Source organism: Arvicola amphibius, chromosome 4, assembly GCF_903992535.2.
Source record: "Arvicola amphibius chromosome 4, mArvAmp1.2, whole genome shotgun sequence".
In the NCBI taxonomy this organism is placed as follows: domain Eukaryota; kingdom Metazoa; phylum Chordata; class Mammalia; order Rodentia; family Cricetidae; genus Arvicola; species Arvicola amphibius.
The window spans coordinates 17,060,699-17,082,565 of record NC_052050.1 but is presented as its reverse complement, the minus strand read 5'-3'; the positions used below and the strand labels follow the sequence as shown (position 1 = coordinate 17,082,565).

Sequence of the window (21,867 nt, the reverse complement as noted above, 5' to 3'; positions counted from 1 at the left end):
AGTGACGCGGTCCCTGCCACCCGCCCTTTGTCCTACACCCTGCTCTGTACACTGCAGCACACGGCTGGCTGCTAGCCCTAGCTCCACGCTCCGCAGCCGCCAAACCAAAAAATAAGCGGACGACATTGCGCAGGCGCGAGCTATGGTCGACTCCGGGCTAGCCCGGGCAGGGGCAGCTGGGACCAGAGGGGAAGTGATGGCCCACCAGCGCCGGGCCCTCTGGGAACTGTAGTTTTCGTTAGGAAGCCCGCGTTTAGGTCTCCTGGTTTGCCAGATCCTCCAAAATTGGCAAAAAGGCATTCATTACACAATGATATTTATGTTTCCTGCTACCACCAAATTAAAGTTCACTGCCCCGCTTAAACTTCAGCAATGAACAACAAAAACAAACTTGTCATGTTCCTACCAGCATTGACTTACAAGTGGTGACACCTTACTCCCTAGTTTGTGGGCACGATATTGATTCTTTCCTCCCAAATAAGGTCTTAACATAAGATATTTGTTTTTCTGGATTTAAGAATCTCAGTATAATGCAAAGTTACATTACATTACATTACACAAAGTACAAATCTACCACACTTTAAAGCTAAAGATGCCAAATGATCACTAGGACTCAAAAGTCAAACACCATAAAACTAGTTGCAACAACTAAATCACTAAACTCAGCAGATGAAAAGGATAAAGTCTATCAAAAAGGAAGATGCAAAATGCTCAACACTTTTTTTGTGTGGTTTACCAAAACCAGTTTCCGGTGTTAGTGTCACTTAAGCGTCTCAGGGAGGAAAAAAAAATAACAAAAACCCTCCCTATAGTTACAGAGGTTTGTCAGCCCACAAAGTCACTAACTCACCAGGTTTCTGCACATCTCCATCTATATTTCTCTTGAGTTTTCACCTGTATTCTTTTTTAAAATTATACTCTCCAGCATAATCTTGGTTCTCAAATATCAAAGGCAGGAGGGCAGAACAGAGTCCTAAGGTCAAATTACACAGGGATAAACTGATAGATGTATACATATTTACATACACATCCAGAAAAGATCTTTAGTTTGGGCTAAAATCAAAATCTAGGTAAGATTTAACTATATACATATATGATATACACAAATATCCACATAAGTAGTAATGCTACAGAAGATGTTTATACATAATTCCAGGACCAACAGATGGCAAAGGAGAGCCCCAATCTGAAGATTATGAAATCCAAATTAGAAGAATGGCAATACCAAACAAGGCTAAGCTTTCTTCAATGTATACTTCAATATTAGTGAAAGAAACTCATCACAACATGATCTTCCTACTATCCCAATTCTTAAAAACTTGATGATCTAGCTAGCCAGTTCATGGTGGCCCACTCCTTTCATTTTGGTACTAGGGAAGCAGAAGCAGGCAGATCTCTCAGTTCAAAGCTAGCCTGGTCTACATAGTTAGTTCCAGACCAGCTAGTACTATGTATCTTGTTTCAAACAAGCAAACAAAATATAGACATTTTTAGCCTAACTTTTAGAATAGTCATAGTTGGACTGTCCAACTGGCCAAATATTTTACTGGTGATTAATTACGACCGAACAAAAAGTAAGCGTGGAAGCCACCTAGGAAGACTCTGAGAGAACTGGGAGAAAGCCATCCATCTTAAAATAAAAAACTAGTACCCCCCACACACACAGACACTAACACTTTAAACTGTTAAGTTATCTTACACCATTAAGATGCCACCAGCATCAAAATATAAGAATGGATAGATAGCTGGCATTGACTTTGGCCCTGATGACAGTTACATCATTGTAACAACTAATTCTGACATCTTGATGACTTCTGGACTTCCAGCTATATAAAAACAATACAATATTTGCTTATTTAAACCAGCTGGAGTTACAATTCTCACACCTTAAGTCAGAACATAAGGATTTATTTCATAAGGATTTATTTCTCAAATTCTAGAGTATGCGCTCCAGGAGAACCTGTTCAAAAAAAAAAAAAGATATAGTCTCCCTCCCCCCTCCTTTTTGTTTTGTTTTGTTTGTCAAAACGGGGTTTCTCTGTGTAGTCTTGGCCGTCCTGGAACTTGCTCTGTAGGCCAGAATGGCCTCAAACTCACAGAGATCCATCTGCCTCTGTGTTCTGAGTGCCTTCCTAGCTCAGTTTGGTACAGCATGGGACTCTTTTTTTTTTCCTTTTTCTTTTAAATTTATTAGATTTTTTAAAAACTACCAATCCAAGTTCCCACTCCCTCCTCTCCTCCCACTCCTTCCACACACCCTCCCACCCCACCCCCATCTAATCCTCAGAGAGGATAAGGCACATTGCTTTGTGGAAGGTCCAAGGCCCTCCCTATTATATCTAGGCTGAACAACGTATACATCCAAAGTGGTGACACACATGAATGCCTGACCTTTAGTGGCTTAGTTTTGCCCTTTTGATCGTTAGGCAAGTTTTATTTATTAAAACATAAATAAAATATCACTATACTACCTGGTTAGCTTTCCTTTTATAAATCCCACCTAAAAATCAAGACAATTTTCCTATTCATACTAATACCACAGCTCCAGAATTACATAAATATACTCTCACTATAGAACTAATCTAATATTCATAAAGAAAAAAAATAAAGCTGGGCTTGGTGGTGGCACACACCTTTAATCCCAGCACTAAGGAGGGCAAAGGTAGTGGATCTCTGTTAGTTCTAGGTCAGCCTGGTCTACAAAGTAGATTCCAGGTCAGTCAGGGCCATTACACAGAGAAACCATATCTCAAACAAACAAACAAACAAAAAACTTCTAAAGCAACTTCATGATTTAACTATGTTAGCAACTAAAACAGTAACATTCAAAGCCCTAACTGTGAAAGCACTTCTTAATCTAGAAATAACCTGGGAATAATTCAAAAGATAGCATTAAAATTCAACCCAAGCCATCACAATAGCACATTGTAATCTCAGCTATTCAGGAGTCTAATGCAGGAAAATCCTGAATTTGATGCCAGCCTGGGCCAGGAAGGGTGACTCCACATTGGCAGAGAGCTTACCTAGCAGGCACAAAATCCCAGCCAACCCGTCACTGCATACTCCAGACACGATGGCCAAACCTGTAATCTCAATACTTAGGTGGAGGTAGGCATTATCTTCCACTATCAGAATTAGTTCAAGGTCAGCAAGAGATACATGAAACCATGTCTAAATAAGTCAATAAATAATTTTTCATAAGTTAGTTGCCAATTCTAAAAATACAAAAAAAAAAAAACATAAAATCTGTTCTGACAGCATGGCGAAAGTAGGGATTTTGAAAGGTGACATCGTTCCCTCCAATGGAAAGGTGCATCATTCTAAGGCAGGGTCATTCCACCCCCAAGCCCCACGTCCGTGTCTCTGTGTATGTTTCTGGGTTTGTGTTGGGGAAGCACATTATCTATGTGAATGCACATAACCATAAGGAGGCCCAAGGAAGACTTCAGCTGTACTATATTGCTTTACACTTATTTTTTGAGACAGAGTTTGAACCAAAGTTCACCCATTTTGGCTAGGCTAGTAGCCACAAACTCTTAGATCTACCTGTTTCTGACCTCAGACAGACAGTGCATCACTTTTATGAGGATGCTAGGTGTTCAAATTGAGGTATTTGTGCTTGTACAACAAGTACTCACTGAGCTATCTCTCCAGCCTAACCATTCTTTCTAAAGCCACTGAATTTGGGGTTCTATGTATACATAAAAACATACATCGATAGAATAAGAAGTATCTAAAGCAGGGAGCTGGAGAGATGCCTCAGTGGCTAAGGGCACTAGCTGCTCTTCCAGAGGTCCTGAATTGAATTCCCTGCAACAACATGGTGACTCACAGCCACCTATAATGGGATTTGATGTCATCTGTCTGATTCCCTCTTCTGTCCTGCAAACATACATGCATATAGAGCACTCATATACTAAATAAAAAAAATCTGTATAAAAAAAAAAAGAAAGGTCTGAAGCTACTGAATAAAAATGAAAAACTAGCTAGGTGTGGTTAAAAAAAAACCATTATCACTTTAATACCAGTACTCCAGAGGCAGAGGCAGGCAAACTCTTTGAGTTTGAGGCCAGTTTGGTCTACATAGCGAATTCCAGGATAACCAGAGCTATACAATAGAGTCCCTGTCTCAAGAAAAAAAAAAAAAAAAAAAGGAGAAAATTTGTTTGGGTGTTAATTTAAACAAATATTGTAAGAAAATCAGCAATACTTCTGCCAAGATAAACAAAATTATGTAACAAAACACAAAACTGTTATCTTTTCCAAAACAGAGAAGTTTTCTGTTTATTAATAATCATTAATTGATTTTCTTCTTTGAGACAAGATCTCCCTATGTAGGTCAGGCTAGCCTTGAGCTCATGAACCGCCCCTGCCTCTGACTCCCAAATGGTAGGTTCACAGGCTTGCACTACCATGCTTGGCAGAGAAGGTATTTATAACAAGATTCTGGGAGCACTTGGATAGAGGGTAGAAGAACAACTAACTCAGACCATTCCTAGAGAGACGCACACTGCAAAACCCACACACAAAAAAAATCACATGTTCAGATGATGAAACCTGAAGACATCCAACAAATCATCAAGGGCACAAAATTATCAAAGAGATGTTATGTTACTGAGAACATAAGAACATGACTAAAATTCAGGAAATGCTTAAGTCTCTATCTTACCTTTGTCATTCATTTACTAAAAAAAAAAATCCTATAATTTCCTCAATAGTTTTTTCATATTTGAGTTGGACTAAGAAAAAAAATTCAGTATTATTTTCAACCACATTCCATATTAATTCCTACAATCACATTAAGACATTAAGACACAAATTTAGCCGGGCGGTGGTGGTGCACACCTTTAATCCCAGCACTCAGGAGGCAGAGGCAGGCGGATCTCTGTGAGTTTGCGAGCAGCCTGGTCTACAAGAGCTAGTTCCAGGACAGGCTCCAAAAGCTACAGAGAAACCCTGTCTTCAAAAAAAAACAAACAAACAAACAAAAAAAACCCACAAATTTAACAAAATTATCCCAAATAAACTAATTTCAAGCAAAAACAAAAACCATATAATAACAAATTGAAACTATTTTCTATGTTAAAAGAAGAGGAAAAGACAGGCATGCTGGTGTTGTGTTTATAATATCAGCTACAAGAGAGGTCAAGGTAGAAGGATCTCAAGCATAGGCCAGCCTCATCCACACAGCCAGACCCTACCTTAAAAAAGGAAGATGGGCTGGACACATGTCTGCAGAGGACCTAGGTTTGATTCCCAGCGCCCACATAATGGCTCACAACCATCCAGAATCCAACACCTTCTTCTGACCTCTGCAAAGCAATAGGCATGCATATACATATACACATATGCAAAAGAGTCATATACATAAGATAGTTCTAAAATAATTTTTTAAAAAAATAAATACTAGGCAATATACTACACACCTGTAAACCTAGTACTGGGGAGAACAAGACAGAGGGAACAAGAGTTCATGGACAGCCTGGGTTATATAGTGAGTGACTTTTGGGACAAACAAAACTATGCTAAAAGAAGGAGGGGAACAAAAAAAACTCGCAATTCCTAGAATATCTATGGTAGTACTATCAAAACATGACCTTGTCCAGCTGAGCAGGACAGCACAGACCTTTAACCTAAGCACTTAGGAGCTCTAGAGCCAGTCTGATCTACATAACAAGTTGCAGAAATGCCAGGGACTCAGAGTGTAAGACCCTGCTTCAAAAACAAAATAATTTTTTTTTAAATAAAACCTTGGGCTGCGCACCTTTAGTTCCAGCACTTGGGAGATAGAGGCAGGCGGATCTCTGAAAGTTCGAGGCCAACTTGATCTATAGAAAAAAAAAACATTAAATCTACACAATGTTATTTTTAAAATGGTAAAAGAAAAAAGTTGAAAGCTATCGAAAAAAGATGAAAGCTATCAATTGACAAAGATCAATTAGTAAGATGTTAGTCGCTTCCACGTCTCTCTTCTTGCACCTTTTTCAGAAGACTGCCTAAATCATTACAAGAAGTCCAAAATGAAGTTGTTACTTAAAAGCATAACCAAAATGAGGTAGTAATGCAAGTACCCCAATTAAAAGAAAAGTTAAGGGAGCCAAGTAGGCGACAGGGACCTAAAGTGTTAGACTTGTCACCTCTACCCTAAGTGTCTCAAAATAAGTAAAAGATTTACAAAGGGCAATTTTGTTACCTAATCAAATCATATTTAATTCTGCCTTTTCCATTCTCAAGTGTTTGCTGTTGCCCCAGGAGATATTTCTAGGTTTCTTCAGTCTTTAACAGACTTTTAAACATTAGTTATACCTTTAACTTTTTGTCTTTGTTGAGTTATTGGGAAATTAGACATATCTCGATTGAAGTCATTATCACTCTGATACCAAAACCAGACAAAACCACATGATAAAATTATACAGATCAGATCAATGTCCTTATGATATAGTTATAAAAATCCTTTAAAGCAAAAATGAATTCAAAAACACACAAAAAAAAGAATGACCTTTGCTAAATGTGGTTTTCTTCCAGTAATTCAAGGTTAGTTTGACAGCTGTTGTAATACACAATGTTATTAGAGGTCAAAAACCCGCATGACTAGAGCTGGAGAGATGGCTCAGCAGTACAGAGTACTAGCACATGGATGACTACAACTCCAGTCCCAACACCCTCTTCTGGTTTCCTTAGGCACTGTGCACATGTAGATACATGACATACATACAGGCCAAACACCCACACAAATAAAAATCAATCTTTAAAAAAAAAAATCAATGCCCATGTGACAATCTAAATTTTTTTTTTAAAAAATCACTTGGCAAATTATAATAAAAGATATTTAAGAATCAGGTAATGGTGGCACACACCTTTAATCCCAGTACTCAGGAGGCAGAAACAGGCAGATCTCTGTAAATTCAAGGCTAGCCTGATCTATACAGGTAGTTCCAAGACAGGATCTGAAGCTACACGTAAAAAAACCTGTCTCAAAAAACAGAACGAAACAAAAATAGAATTTAACAAGCTAGAAACTGAAGGAAACTTCCTCAACTTGATTAAATGGTAGCTATGAAGAATTCATAGTTGAGTTTTTTTTTTCCTTTAGTTTTTTGAGACAGGGTTTCTCTGTGTTGCTTTGGAGCCTGTCCTGGAACTAGCTCTTTTAGACTAGGCTGGCCTAGAACTCAGAGATCTGCTGCCTCTGCCTCCCGAGTGCTGGGATTAAAGGCGTGCGCCACCACCACCTGGCTGATTTTTGTTTTTTTCTAAGATTTGCTATGAAGCTTAGGCTGTCTTGAACTTGTAGCCAACCTCCCACTTCAGACTCTTGAGTGCCAGGAATATAATAGATCTACACTGCTATAAAACCAGAGCGAGAGAGCGAGAGAGAGAGAGAGAGAGAACGTGGGTATAACATACATACTTTGGGGGAAAGGGAGTTTGCAGGGAGGACAGGGTCTCACTGTGTAGCCCTGGCTTGTCTGGAACTTACTATTTAGACTAGGCAAGCCTTGAACTTACAGAGATCCACTGTCTCTGCTTTTCAAGTACTAGAATTAAAGCTGAGCAAGACCAGATTCAAAATCTTGGTAGAAAAATGCTTTCCTCTAAGATCAAGAATAAAACAATTATGTACACTATTACTACTTCTAGTCAATATTGTACTAAAGGTTATCTAGCATATGCAAGTAGTCAAGAAAAAATAAAAACATCTGATAAAAAAGAAAAAATAAGACCACTTTTATTTGCAGAGAATATAATCTTGTATATAAAAAAATCCTAGGGCTAGAGAGATGGCTTAACAGTTAATAGCACTGATTGATCTTACCGAGGACCTAGGTTCAATTCCCAGGACCCACATAGCAGCTCACAAGTGTCTGTAACTTCAGTTCAAGGGGACCTGACACCCTCATACAGACTTATATGCAGGTAAAACACCAATGCACATAAATTAATTTAGTATTTAAAAAAAGAAAAGAAAATCCTATACAGAACTAACTGGGTACGGCATATGCCTGTAATCCCCAAACACTTAGAAGTGGAAGCAGAAGGCTAACCATACTACTACATAGCAAATCTGAGTTCAGCCTGGGATGCATAAGAGAGATCCTGTCTAAAGAATAGAAACATCAGAAAACACAAGGAGGAAATCACAAAATATTGGCACTAATAAATCCAATAAGGCTACGTCATGTCAATATACTAATAATACGACCAGGGTAACAACACTTACTGTCCTGTGGAACTTGCTTCCTAGACCAGGCTGGCCTCGAATTCAGAGATCTGCCTGCCTCTGCTATACCTCCCAAATATTGACATTAAAGGCATGCACCACCACTGCACATATAGTAATTATATTTCTACTGGGGAGGTGGATCAGTGATTAAAGTGTTTGCTATGCAAGAATGTACAGAGTTCAGATCCTCAGAACCCTCATAAACACAGAGTGGGCATGGCAGCCTGCCTGTACCTTCAGTCTCAAAAGTAGATTTCCTGTAGCAAGCTGGCTAGTCATACTACTGGACCAGCCTCAATCAATAAGGTACAAGAGCAACTGAGGATGATTCTCAGCACAAACCTCAACCTTCATATAAACACATACAGACATGTGCACCTAAAACACATATGCCCATATATACACACATATGCTCATATATATACACACATATACAAATGCAACTGCATACACATGACCATACACACACACATATGTAAAATACTTTTTTAAAAACAAATTTGTTGCCAGGTTTGGTGGTGCATGCCTTTAATCCTAGCAGAAGCAGGTGGATCTCTGAGTTTGAGGTCAGTCTGGTCTTCAGAGCTAGTTCCAGGACAGCCAGGGCTACTCTGAGAAACCTTGTCTTGAAAATATCAATAAATAGATAGCTAAACAAATTTTTAAAAGATTGAGTTAAAGTATTTAATTTCTAAACAACTTCACTTTGCTAACTGTAAACCACTTGTGAAATATTAAAAGACAAAACATACTTCTGAGCCGGGCGGTGGTGGCTCACGCCTGTAGTCCCAGCACTCGGGAGGCAGAGGCAGGCGGATCTCTGCGAGTTCGAGGCCAGCCTGGTCTACAAGAGCTAGTTCCAGGACAGGCTCTAGAATCTACAGGGAAACCCTGTCTCGAAAAACAAAAAAAAAAAACAAAAAACAAAAAAAAAAAACAAAAAACAAAACAAAAAAAAAAAAAAACCAAAACAAACAACAAAAAAAACATACTTCTGCCCTGAATTTCTCCTTAAGAAATTACCTAAGTGCACTAATCTGATTTCATGTCAGACTTCCAACTTCACTGCTAATAATGCATGTATGGGAAACTTAGGTTTCCTTCAAACTGAAGTTACTCTAAATTACGCCATGAGAGAATAAATGAAGACGACCGGAATGTCACAGATATAATCAGTCGTCTACCAGACTAACAGCAGCTAGGAGATCAGTGCATTCAAGAGTTTGAGGAACATAAAATCCAATTACTGGAAAAGTTATCTTCAGGGACTTAGGGCTAGAATATATTATTATTTTAAAAGTTTAAACAAAAACAACTGTATTATACACTGCCTAAAGAATATTGTAAAAGATGGCTGGCAAGGCACTTATAAAAGGGTAATTCAAAGAGAAAGTACTGGCCATTCTTGTTACCCAAACAATCCAGGGCATAAAGGTGCTCTCATTCTAAACTATGAGCACCTAGGAGAGGGTGTGCTAGACAGAGAATATGACCACCAGTCAACTCATCCTAACCATTTTGTCTTTCTCACCTGTAAATCAACAGCGCTTTTTCTGCATACAATCGGATCTAATTATGATTAGAATAAGTCACTGGAGTCCTGGAGTCACTGGACTGATGACAATGTTGGGCTAAATTTCACGATACACACACACACACACACACACACACACACACACACACCTGAAGCAGACATGTGACTTTTGAGAAATGACTTTATTGTTCTAAATGTCCTCATATATAATATGAAAGCTTTCATTAGTCTGAATCAAGGTTCTCTCTCTCTTTTTTTAAAGTTTTTTTTCCTTTCTTTTATGTGTATGAATGTTTTGTCCACACAGATATATGTGTACCACATGTATGCCTGGTGCCTACTGAGATCAGAACTGTATCCCCTGGGAATGAAGTTACAGATGGCTATGAGCCCCTATGTTTGCTGGCAATCAAACCTGTGTCCTTTGCAAGAGCAACAAAACACTGAAAGCAAGGTTTCTTTAACACTAAAGTTCACTGACTTGAAAACATGGAAAGCACAATAATAATAACCATATTCAATATTCCACATTTAACAGCAGAAAATTTGAGAAATTATATGTAAATTTTAAATAAATATATTTTCTCCAAAAATATTAGAGCTCCCTAATACATACATATATAATAGAACTTTTGAATTACAATGAGAAGTTAACTTCTTTGGGATGTGCTCAGTAGTTAAAACACTCAATAAGCAAGTGTGGAAACCTAAGTCCTAATTCCCAGAGCCCATGGTAAGTTAGGTACAGCAGCCTTCATCTACAGAACCAAATGCAGTGCTAGGAGTGATATTTCAGGCCTGCAATCAGAAGATTGCTAAGCAACCAAGGTTAGCTTGAGATATGTACTGAGTTCCAGGACAGCATAGACTCAAGACAGGGTCTTTTAAAAGAAAGAGAGAGAGAGAGAGAGAGAGAGAGAGAGAGAGAGAGAGAGAGAGAGAGAGAGAGAGAGAGAGAGAGAAGAGAGGGAAAAGAGAGGGAGGGAGGGAAATGCAAAACTACTAAAAGATGAAGGGTCATTTCATAAATAGATTATTAACAGTGATCAAAGCAGAACAGCTTTGATTTAATTCAATGTTTAATTTAATTACAACTTTTATTTAATTCAATGTTTACTAGAGAAGATACAAGGGAGAAAATCTACTTCTAAATCATTCTTTATAGCATACAAATTACTAATTGTAAACCAAATCCATCTTTAAACATGTAAGATCCTTCCAAACTGATGGATCAGATGTCAGACAGATATTTAAAGTTTCAATTACAAGACTGTTCAGGAAAACATACTAGCTAGCATTCATGCAGAAGAAATGATATCTAAGTCCCAGACGGAACTGGGATCTGTTTTCTTTAGCAGCATTTATCCAATCCCCTGTTCAACTCTTTGCATGTTGAGCTACTCAATAAATACTTACTGAATAAAAATGTCAATGTAACTTCCATTTACTCAAGAAATGGCAAATCAGCCTGGCGGTGGTGGCACACACCTTTAATCCCAGCACTCGGGAGGCAGAGGCAGGCGGATCTCTGTGAGTTCGAGGCCAGTCTGGTCTAAAAAACTACTTCCAGGACAGGCTCCAAAGCTACAGAGAAACCCTGTCTCAAAAAACCAAAAAAAATAAATAAATAAAAATAAAAAAATAAAAAGGCAAATCAGAGACGTTAGCATGAATATTACATGAGATGGAATCACAGACATATTAGCAAGGAAAAGACACCCTGGCTCAAAAAAGAGTATCACATTCTAGTCTACAAAAATTCTCTGAAAATTATGGAATTTATAATAAATTTATATTTTATTAATAATATTAATAAATTTATAATTTATTAGTAATATTTACGTGTGCTTTTATGTGAAAATTGAAAAAGGGTCAAGTAAATCTTTTTCTTTTTTTTTTTGGTTTTTTGAGACAGGGTTCCTCTGTGTATCATTAGAGCCTGTCCTGGAACTAGCTCTTGTAGACCAGGCTGGCCTCGAACTCAGAGATCCACCTGCTTCTGCCTGCCAAGTGCTGGGGATTAAAGACGTGCGCCACCACCGCCCGGCATAAATGGTCTTTTTTAAAAAAAAAAATAAGAGACCAGAGAATGGGGAACATTTACTATAGACGGGGTGGGACTAAACATAAAAATTATGTGCCAAATAAAAAGAAATAAATGGAAGACTGATCCTGGACAATGTTTTAGAAAAGTTATATTCTACATTTAATAAATATATGAAAAATATGTAAGAAATGTCATGTGTTGCAGATGGAAGTATGATATTCCCAAATACAAAACCACACCAAGTTAGAAAAACTAAGAGATAAAGGATTTCTAAGTAAGTATATCAAATGAGAAATATTTGCAAAACCTAGGTTTTCTTTCCAGCTGGCCGAATATTTCAGCAAGCATGGACGCTGCCTAAATATTGCAGCTGTGTCCAGCTGAAGGGAAACTGCTCTTGCTCCAGGCAGTTCCTGTGTAGACAAAATTAAAAATCCAGAGGGATACACTTGAAACCAACTTTCTAATGATTTCACCCAACTAGCAAGGTAACATTTACTCTGCTTTCATTTTAAGAGCCTACTAAGAAAAGACAATTACAGACAGAAACTAGCAAGTGTGCCACTGTATCTATACAATAAAATCTAAGCTGTATTTAAAGGTATCATGTTTTCGATTAAAAGGTATTTTTGAATAATTATAGAATATTTTTACATTGTATAATAAATGCTCTATGTAAAAAGAGAAAGGGAAACTAAAATTAAAAGAAAAAATTCTATTCACAACAAAGAAAAGACCACAAACAAAAAGAAAAACTTACTTTTCTATTCTACCAAATCACAGTTTAGCTGTACCTAAAACACAGCCTCACGTTTTAATGGGAGGCTGGGGATAGTACTTTAAGACAGAGTCTTGTTTTGTCATCCACGTTGCCCCTGAATTCACTATATAGCCCCAGCTGGCCTCAAACTCAAGTTGATCCTCCTGCCTCAATCTTCCAAGTGTTGGTATTTACAAGTATGCGCTACCTACAGAGCTCAAAAAAATAGTATTAAAAAATAAAAGCCTCAGGCCAGCAAATGGCCTAGGAGGTAAATAAAGTCCTGTTTCCAAGCTTTATGACAGCCTGAATTCAACCCTGGGAACCCACACAGTGGAAGAAGAGAAACTAACTCATACAAGTTGTCCTGTGATCGCCACACAATTTCCATGGTATGCTTCTGTGATCGCATACATACACAAGCATATATACAAAATAAATAAATGTACAAAAAATTTTAACAGAAAAATAAAACCAGGGATAGGATGTAGTTCAGCTAGCAGAGTGCTTTTGTGATACGCTTGAAGCACTGGAAGCCATCCCCAGTACCACATAAACCATCCTATAGTTCCAAAACTCATAAAGGAGAACAGGAGAATTACAGGTGAGTTGAAGGCCTGCCTAGGCTCTATGAGTCCCATCTCAAAACTCAAGTAAGTAATAAATACCAAGTGTGGTAGCATACACCTGTAACCCCAGAATGTGAAAGCTAAAGCCGGGCCTTGAAGTCTACATAGCAAGACTCTGTCTCAAAATAAGATAAAGGAAATGAAAAGGTAGGTCTGGGTGATTATTATAAATCCAGGAGAGGAAATCAAGCTGCCAAAGACCCAGAAAAGGTTAAAGGAACGAAGAGGCTAAGGCAGGTTTTCCTGAATATTAAATTTAAAACCATGCATCTTCAACTGAAAAAATATGAAAGCCAAGGGACAATGCGATTTATTTTTAAAAGACAGAAAAATCCAGTGCTGGAGATATGGTTCAGTGGTTAAGAGCATTGGTTGCCCCTAAGAGGACACGGGTTCAATTCCCAGCACCTCCACTGGCAACTCATTTACTGGCTGTAACTCTAGCCCCAGGGGATCCAATGCCCTCTTCTGTACTGTATAAGCATAGCACACAGACATACGTGAAGGCAAAACACCTCTACATAAAAAATTAAAATTAGGAGGGCAGTGATGGCTCACACCTTTAATCACAGCACTTGGGACATAAAGGCAGGTGGATCTCTGAGTTTGAGGCCAGTCTGGTCTACAGAGTGAGTTCCAGAACAGTCAGGAAACTCTGAGAAACTCTGTCTTAAAAAACAAAATACAATGGGAGATGGCTCAGTGGTTAAGAGCACTGCCTGCTTGTCTAAAGGTCCTGAGTTCAATTCCCAGCAACCACATGGTGGCTCACAATCATCTGTAATAAGATCTGGTGCCTTTTTGGAGTGCAGGCATGCATGTAGGCAGAATACTGTATACACAATAAATAAATAAACCTTTAAAAAAACAAATCAAAACAAAGCAAACCATGGAGGGAAAAATCTATGGGTTATAAACAGAAGGTATATGAAGTTAAAAACGTATTTCAAGAACTACTTACAAATATGGATAAATTCACCCTAGAATCCTACAGGATAGAATCAATTTCAAGAAACCCTAAGGTTCTTTTTAGGCAAATGTAACAAAACCTCACCCCAACATTCCTTAGTGCCAATCCAGTCAGAGACAGTTGAGAACATCAATGAAGCTTCTAGTTACTACATGACAAAGGGTTATCAGCAAATTGGTTCTACTTTTCCAAAAGCAAGTAAACTTGTTGGCAAAGTCCTTTCCATTCTCTTTATTTTTATATGTGTAACAAATACATAGCCTTCTATTTCGTACTTGCAATCTTTTATATAGCCTTGCATCCTGACATTCTTAAGATTTAAAAAAAATCCTCCAAAAGGCAGAGGTGGAGGTCAACACCTGGAATCCTAAGCACTCTGGGGGACAAAAGCAGAACCATCAAGCCCCGCCTAGTTTAAACAGTGCTGTAGGCAGTACAGGCCAGCCGGCAGAGTGAGAAGCTATTTCAAGAAACAAAAACAAAACAATCTTCAGGAGCTGGAGAGCTGGTTCAGCAGTTCAGAGCACTTTTTCTCTTCCAGAGGACCCAGCACTTACATGGTAGCCCACAACCAACTATAACTCCAATTTCTGGAGTTCCGACATCCTCTGCTGACCTCTGAGATCAAGTGGCACTCAGTATGGTGGTGCATATACATACATGCAGGCAAAATATCCATACTCTTCAAGTAAAACACAACTAAAAACTTCTTTTCTTAATCTTCAAAAATTTTTATTTCAGCCAGGCATGTTAGTTCCTGCCTTCAATCTCAGTACTTAAGCGGTTAGAGACAGACAGATCTCTGTTAGTTCCAGAAGAGGCAGGACGACACATTGAGACTCTTGTCTCAAATTAATTAATTATTAAGTTTCAACAGCACATGGTGGAGCAAGCCTTTAATCCCAGGACTTGGAAGGCAAAAGCAGACTCTGAGTTTAAGGCCAGCATGGTCAATACAGAGTCCCAGGCCCACTACCACCACACACTGACACCCTGTCCCAAAAAGAAGCTGGAGGGATGGCTCATCAGTTAACAGTGCTTGTTCCTCTTCGAAAAGACCTGAGTTCAATTCCAAGCACCCACTTCAATTGGTTCACAATCGCCTATACCGCCAACTCCAGAGGATCCAATGCCCTATTCTGGCTTCCTTGGGCACTGCACACACATGACTCATATAAATAACAATAAATCTTTAAAAGTAAATAGAGGCTGAAGAAATGGTTCAGCGGATGGAAACATTGGTTGCTCTTCCAGAAGACCTGGGTTTAATTCCCAGTGCTCACATGGCAGCTCACCACTGTCTGTAATTGCAACTCCAGGGGTTCCAACACCTCCAGACACATACAGGCAAAAATACCAATGCACATAAAATAAAAAGTAAACTTTTTAAAAAGTAAATAACTATCCCTTTACAAGTTACAGCACCAAAAGTCTACCACAGTACAGAAGTTCTGTATTCTGAATTTTTACTCTTGCCCTTTAATCCAACACTCAGGAGGCAGAGGCAGGAGGATCTCTGTGAGTTCAAAGACAGCATGGTCTACAGAGTGAGTTCCAGAACAGTCAAGGCTACACAGAGAAACCCTGTCTCGAGAAGCAAAAAAAAAAGAGAGAGAATAAAAAGAAATTTACCCTTAAGCATAATTTTTAAAAATATGTATTTACTTATTTATTTATTATGTATACAATATTCTGTCTGTGTGTATGTCTGCAGGCCAGAAGAGGGCGCCAGACCTCATTACAGATGGTTGTGAGCCACCGTGTGGTTGGGGAGGGATTGAACTCAGGACCTTTGGAAGAGCAGGCAATGCTCTTAACCGCTGAGCCATCTCTCCAGCTCCCCTTAAGCATAATTTATCTTTATATTCCCATTAATCATGCTGCTCCATTTAGATGTAGTCTCAATTTTCTTTAGTATAAATAATGCTACAATTAATATTTTATTTACAAATTTTTATAAATATCCTTTACCCCTTTGGATAAATTCATAGAGCTGGAACCCCAACTGAAGGACATTTTTAAGTTTATTAATATGTGCTACCCAGTATCTTGAAGAAAAATTTGGTCCAGTGCACATTCCCACAAGCAGTGTTTAGAGAATTTTTAGCATCTCTGACAGTTTCATTTGCCAATTTAATAGGTGAAAATCATTCACTTTGTATACCTTTAATTAGTTATCAGAATAAAAATGGTTTTCATATGCTTCTTGGTGATTTGTTTCTTTTTGTGAACTTTCATTTTTACTTTCTCTTGACAAACTTGAAAATCAGTTGAGATAATCACATAAATTAACTTTGGCTCCCCCTGCTGGTCATATATAACTATGATAAGAAGCAGATAAACTGGATACAACTATTGTTACAAACACCACATACACACAGTGCTCTTTGTCTCTTAAACTTATACTTACTTAACATGTTCTAGAAAAGGTGAAGGCAAAATCACTCAATGTTTAAGAACAATTGTTAACAGTTCCCTACCAAATATACTGCCTGACTGGTACATTATAGGTCTACATTATTAATTTCGCTATACTTTAATTATGTGAAAACATTCTGGTTACTTTTTGACACTGGAGTATCATCAAAAGCAAACAGAAGCAAAGGGCTGAGATACAGCTCAATGATAAAGTGTAAGCCAGCACAAGTCATAGGTTGAATCCTCAGTACTGGGAAGAAAAAAAAGAAGAGTGGAGGGGAGCTGATAGTATAGTCTGGTAGAATAGTGCTTCCCTAATATGCATTACGTCATAGGTTTGGTCCTCAGCATCACAGAATGTAACTGTAACTACTGCCAGCCCTCATCCCAAAGCTGCTTACACTGACCAGCCTGGACTCTGTACTAGCAAAGAGTTACGCCAAGACTGGCAAACAGACAACTGATTCAGCTTTTCCCTTTCTATTGTCCTAAAGATGTATATCTCACTGTTCTTGGAAGACCCAAGTGGGAAGATCACCGTTAGTATGAACTACATAGTGAATTTCAAGTCAGACTGGGCTACAGAGTAAGATCATCTCAAAAACAATAAAGAGGTATGTCCCAGTGTCCTTAGACATTCTACTCCAAACATATTTACTAAGTGCAAAGAAAGAAAATAAAAAACACTCAGGAGGTAGAGGCAGGTGGATCTCTTGAGTTTGAGGTGAAGCCTGGTCTAAAAAGCGAGTTCCAGGACAGCCAGGGCTATTACATAGAGAAACTCTGTCTCAAAAAAAAAAAAAAAAGAAAGAAAAAGAAGAGCCAGCCTTCACCCCAGAAGAACTTGGGGACTACACAAAGTGAAAGAGACCTACAGCAAGCAATACAAGCATTGCACACTGAAAGACCAGGGTTCACAAGATACAGTGACATCTTGTGCTATTGTTAATGCTACTGTGATAACTGTTATTAAAGAAGTAGGAGGAGAGCTGGGTGGTGGTCGCACACACCTTTAATTCCAGCACTAGGGAGACAGAGGCAGGCAGATCTTTGTGAGTTCGAGGCCAGCCTGGTCTACAAAGCAAGTTTCAGGACACTTAGGACTGTTTTACAGAGAAACCCTGTCTCAAAAAAATAAAAACAAAAATCAACAACAACAGCAAAGAGGCAGAAGGAAGAGAGAGCTAGAGAGATGGCTGAGTGATTAAGAGCACGTCTTGTTCTTCCAGAAGATCCATTTAGTTAGCATCCATTGTGGGTGCCTCACAAAGCTCACTCCAGCTTTCCAAATGACCTGAGGCCCTTTTCTAGCCTCCATACATTCACACAGAAACACTTAAAAACAAATGGAAGAGAAATAACTCTCCAAAAGGTAGTAAAAACCCAAAAAAAAAAAAAAAACAAACAAACAAAAAAAAAAACCTGCCTGTGTGATGGCCCAGGGGCCAGGAAGAGAAAACACAGAAGAAACTGCCAACACATCTATACCTCTGAGTGCCTGAGTGTGACATGATGTAGCCAGGCTATCAAGAGCACTTGGCTAAAGCAACTGAACTGTACCTCAAAAGCTTAAAGAGCCAAAATAGAAAAAGAATATGATCATTTAATAAGATCTACATTTACCAGGTCACTTCTGATAGAAGCTTAGAAAATAGATGGCAATCAAAGAGAATAAATGAGGTGACTAAAATGTTATGTAGGAAAAAAAAAAGTCTGAACACAGAAAGCAGAAGTGAAAATGAGCAGAAAAACATTTATAAAGAAGGCGGTAGGCCAGAAAGATGGCTCAGCAGGTAAAGGGGCCTGCTGCCAACCTTGAGAGCCTGAGTTTAATCATGGCGACCCACACAGTGGGAGTAGAAAGTGGATCTGATCCCTGAAAGTTGTCTTCTGATCTCCCAATGTGCACTGTAGTGGGTGTGCGCATACAGACATACACAATAAATAGTAACTAACGACTTGAAAATGAATAATTCAAGCATAAGCCTGAGTTTAAAAAACTAAAGTGGTCGGTGGTGGCGCACGCCTTTAATCCCAGCACTCGGGAGGCAGAGGCAGGTGGATCTCTGTGAGTTCGAGGCCAGCCTGGTCCACAAGAGCTAGCTCCAGGACAGGCTCTAAAAAAGCTGCAGAGAAACCCTGTCTCGAAAAACCAAAAAAAAAAAAAAAAACTAAAGTGGTGACTGAGATGGCACAAGACTGGAGGACACTGAAACTCACCTTGAGTGATGGGAAGGATAACAGTACCGTCTGCAATCAGGATCCAAAGATAAAAAGAGGTTGGACTTGCAAAAGTAATGAGAACATGTAAGAGTCCACTTTGCTCTGTCATAATCATATCTGATACACTGATTTTAAAAACTTAAAATATAAAGAGATACCTACAGGGAGATATCAAGGAAGTAACTGTGATTGAAGATTAGAAGACTAGTCAGAGCCAGAAAACACACACCTGCAAATCATCAGCATACAGACAGTCATTTAGGGCTCACTACAGACTTCCACAGAACTCCCACACAAGATGAGGAAACAGGGTCAAGGAAAGCCAGATGATTCTTAGGGCAAAAAAGGGAAAAAGTCTACAAAAAAAACTGCAAAAATTCGCAAGAAGTGGCACTGATGACAGGCTCACCCATCACCCATTTTATTTGCTGTACTGTGTAACAGACGTTCTCTGTTAGTTGGCTTTTTGATTTTTGAGACAAGGTCTAATATGTAGCCCTGGTTGGCCTGAAACTCACTATGCAGACCAGGCTGACCTTGAATTCACAAAGATCTGCCTGTCTCTGCCTCACACGAACTGGCATTAAAGGCGTGTGCCACCACGCCTGGCATGAGTAAAGTTTTTTAGGGCTTGACCTTGAAGCCCTCTCCTAAAAAAGACAACATCAATCAACTCAAAATCACTGGCCAGGAATGGTGGCATAAACTAGTAATCCCAAAGGGGTTAAGGCAAGAGAATCACCAGTTCAAGACCTGCCTGATCTACCTAGTGAGTGCCAAGCAGCCAAGATTATGTACCAAGACTCTGTCTTGGGGGTAGGGGGAGAACCTCTAGACTAGCATGCAGCTTAGCTGGAAAAATGTTGCCCTGCATGCAGGAAGCCCTGGATTTGGGATCACTAGCGCTACATTTAAAGGGGTGGGGGGGCAACCTAGAGAGATGGCTCAGTGGTTAAGAGCACCCCCTGCTATTCTTACAGAGGACCTGAGTTCTATTTGCAGCACCCATAAGGCAGTTAACAACCAGCTGTAGTTGCAATTCCAAGGGATTTCATCCCTTCTTCAGAATACCTTAGACACCAGGCAAACATGTGGTACACATACATAGATGCAGGCAAAACAATCATAACATAAAATTAAAAACAAACAAAAACATCAGGCATGGTATGGCTTACACCTATAATCCCAGCACTTAGGAGGGGGGAGTTCAAGGTCATATTCAGCTCTATCATGAGTTCAAAGCCAGCTTGACCTACATGATAGCCTGTTTGGGGGGGGGAGGGAGGTAATTCTTGAGGACTGGAGAAATAGAGCCGCAGTTAAGATCGAGGACCCACATATGATAACCCAACACCCATCCAGGTTGAGTGATGCACATCCATCACCTATATAACTCCAGCTCTAGGAGATCTGACATCCCCTTCTAGCCTTCCTGGGTACCCACACACAAGTAGCACACACAAACACATAATTAAAATTAAAAAAATTTTTTTAAACTAAGAGTCTGACAGGCATGCTGGGCAGTGGTGGCGCACCTTTAATCCCAGCACTTGGGAGGCAGAGGCAGGCAGATCTCTGTGAATTCAAGGACAGCCTGGTCTACAGAGCGAGTTCCAGGACAGGCTCCAAAGCTACAGAGAAACCCTGTCTCAAAAAAAGATTCTGACAGGCATGCTAGTACATTCCTTTAATCCTAGCACTTGGAAGGCTGAGGCAGGTGGATCTCTATGAGTCCCAGGACAGCCAGAGTTATACAGTGAGACCCTGGCTCAAAAGAGAAAGAAGAAAAAGAAAACCAACTAAAAATAAAATAATTAACACCCCAAACAACATATACTAAATTACTGGACCATTTTCAGGTTATCACTTCAGCCACTGTTCAAAACCCAGCCTTCCTTGCATCCAGACACAAGGGGGGACAGAAGGAACCAAGTGTTTTTACTTATTTTTAAATGTTGTTTTCAAATATTTGGCTTTCACTCAAACAACAAAAGTCATAAAAAGCCAAATATAGTGGATCATGCCTTTAATCCCAGCACTTGGGCGGCAGAGGCAAGCAGATCTCTCTCAATCAAAGCCAGCCTAGTCATCGAGTGTTTCAGGCCAGCCAAGGCGACAGTGAGAACTTGTCTCAAAAAAAAAAAAAGTTAAAAAAACAAGCAAGAGGGTTCAGCAGGGAAGACTCTTGCCATTCAATTCACAGAAAACATATAAAGGTACAAGGACAGAGCAAACTCAATAAAGTTGTTCTCTGACCTCCGCATACACCCTGTAGCAGCATAACAGACAGATAGTTATAACAAAATTCTTTACGTGTGAAAAGAAATAATATTTTAACCTTGTTTTGAACCCCCTCCCATGATCCCCTGCCCACAAAAAGGTCAGAAACAGCAGTAAGTATCTACAGCGCAAACATTAGGAGGTGGAGATGAGAAGATCCCGAGCTCACTGGCCAGGTAACAAAGCCTATGTAGTAAGCTCCAGGTTCAGTGAGATCCTGTCTTTAAAAAAATATGGTGGACAGTGATTGAGGATGACACTCAACATTGACCTCTGGCCTCCATATGTATACATATACATATATATATATATATATATATATATATATATATATACACACACACACACACACATATACACACACACACACAAAAAAAAAAAAAAAAAAAAAAAGAAAAAAGCTAGGTGGTGATGCACACCTTTAATCCCAGCACTTGGGAAGCGGAGGCAGGTGATCTCTTGAGTTTGAGGCCAGCCTGGTTTACACAATGAGTTCTAGGACAGGTATAGAAACCCCGTCTCAAAAAACCAAATAAATAAATAAATATAAAGAAACAGGCTGGTGAGACACCTCAAAAGGTAAAAACACTTACAAGCCAAGTCTGTCAACCTGAGTTTGATCCTCAGAACCCATACAACAGAAGGAAAACTGTCTCCCCCATGTAAGCTATGTATATACAGACACTCAGAAATAAGTAACATTAAAAATAAAAATTTAGGTGAGGTGTAACCATACACACCTTTAATCGCAGCACTCAGGAGGCAGAGACAGGCATGGATCT

The 21,867-nt window shown here is 39.2% G+C and overlaps 1 protein-coding gene across 4 annotated transcripts in view; it reads right to left on the bottom strand.

Moving 5' to 3' along the window:
* The window catches only part of Kansl1 (KAT8 regulatory NSL complex subunit 1), a 120,007-nt gene that overhangs the window by 93,640 nt on the left and 4,500 nt on the right, over positions 1 to 21,867 (bottom strand). The window lies entirely within an intron of this gene.